Source organism: Priapulus caudatus, unplaced genomic scaffold (assembly GCF_000485595.1).
Source record: "Priapulus caudatus unplaced genomic scaffold, Priapulus_caudatus-5.0.1 Scaffold1898, whole genome shotgun sequence".
In the NCBI taxonomy this organism is placed as follows: domain Eukaryota; kingdom Metazoa; phylum Priapulida; class Priapulimorpha; order Priapulimorphida; family Priapulidae; genus Priapulus; species Priapulus caudatus.
Window position 1 is genome coordinate 49,698 of NW_014578959.1, and position 2,187 is coordinate 51,884.

Below are 2,187 nucleotides of genomic sequence, written 5' to 3' on the forward strand. Positions count from 1 at the left end.
TACATAGTACATAGTACATAGTCACAGTGAATTGCAAATTAGGTTAAGATCGAATGTTATTAAACTCTCGTAATGGAACTTGTGGCCAACCGTTTTTTTAGCTGCAGAAATCAGCACCTGTTGCTTAGCAACCATTTTTTTCATTTGTGTTACAGCCATTTTTTTATTTATATATTAAGTGGCAATTAAACAAAAGTAACCTTTCATGGTTTTAGCATTATTGTTTAATCCTTAATTTATTACGTGGGTATTTAATTAACTAACTTGTTTATATACATCAGTATAAAAGCGCATAGATGTGATAGAATAGCAGCAATTGAATAAGCACGTGTACAACTTGGACGTATGTTCAGAGAGTGTTACAGCCACTAACCTGTCAAGAAATAAGTCAATCATGCCCTGCAGGTAAAGTCAGGTAATAACGCACCTTTAAGGTAATAGCGCCATTAATCATTACCGTAAAATCGCGGAATGTCGAAACCTATATGTTTATTGAGAATCTGAGGTCATTGACATTACGTATAAACAATGCGCACATTGAATAACACTTGCGTAGTTCTGTGTTATTGTGAATCAGCCTAACATTGCTCAACCTCTGTTTAAATGCGCGAAATGAGCAAAACTTAGATTATATTAGTGTATAATTTAGAGAGGAAGAGAGATGGGGAGGAGGAGGGGAAGAAGAGAAGAGAGATGGGGAGGAGGGAGGGAAGAAGAGAAGAGAGAGAGGGAGGAGGAGGGGAAGAAGAGAAGAAATAGGGAGAGGAGGAGGGGAAGAAGAGAAGATAGAGAGGGAGGAGGAGGGGAAGAAGATAAGAGAGAGGCAGAGGAGGAGGGGAAGAAGAGAAGAGAGAGAGGGAGGAGGAGGGGAAGAAGAGAAGAAAGAGGGAGAGGAGGAGGGGAAGAAGATAAGAGAGAGGGAGAGGAGGAGGGGAAGAAGAGAAGAGAGAGGGAGAGGCTGCAGAGGAGATTTAGAGAGGAAGAAAGATGGAGAGGAGAACGGAGAGAAAAGAAGAGAGAGGGAGAGGAGGGAAAGAAGAGGGAGAAGAGAAGAGAGAGGGAGAAGCTGCAGAAAAGATTTAGAGAAGAAGAGAGAAGGGGAAGCGCTATAACTGCATGATCTATACACGTGGACAGCACGCTGCGCTGTATGAATGCCTGCTTGACATAACCAAACATACCTGCTGATATTTCACAGCGGATCGATTCTGTATAGAAGTGAAGCAAAACAAGAGTTTGCGCGCAGCACGCATTGAGAGAGCGTCTTGACCTGGCCTGGCTTTTATTGCATTTTATGAAGTACATCAAGCCTCCCTTCCCATGAAGCGTGTTTCCCATGCGGCATTAAGCGATGAGAATTCGAATGGCAGCGGCTGATGTAGGGAGTATGAGAGGGAGGATAAGCCGTCGAGCTCCCATCATCGATGACAGTCACAATCGTCTGCTGAATGCAGCAGATCGGCTCCGAAAAATCCCGATGCTCTTTGAAAATCGTGCGCGATTGTGCCGCGCGTGAAATACAGCAATAAAGTAGACACTCGCTCAACACCGTTTCTTTCTTTCTTTCTCGGCCTGGCCGGACTCTCTTCCCCGTAACAAACTTACGACGGACGTGTTGATCAATTTATGGCATCGATTCACACTAGCGGCGGACGCAGTCGAGGAGATAGAGAAAAGAAATCTCAGCGTGCGTGAAATAAATATTCAGTTCCCGCGCGATAACTCGTCAGATTGCTTGCCGATTAGTGCGATGGCCTTGGTTAGGTTTTATTATTATATTTTATTATTTATCCTTAGCGCGTTTTAACTGTCGGTGGCCGCGCCCGTTCGCGTATGTGCGTAAACGTAGGAAATTTTTACTCGCACACGGGCAATTGAGTTCTTGCTCTCTCGTTCTCTTTCTTTTTTCTTTTATACACCCACTCTCAATCTTTCTCGATGTGTCTCTCTCTCTCTCTATCTCCCTCTCTCTCTCTCTCTCTCTCTCTCTCTCTCTCTCTCTCTCTCTCTCTCTCTCTCTCTCTCTTTCTTTCTCGCTCTCACTCGCCCTCTCTATTTTTTTTCTCTCTCTCTCTCTCTCCATCTCGCTCTCACTCGCCCTCTCTCTCTTTCTCTTTCTCTCTTTCTCTCTCTCCGTCTCTCTCTCTCTCTCTCTCTCTTTCTTTCTCTCTTTCTCGCTCTCACTCG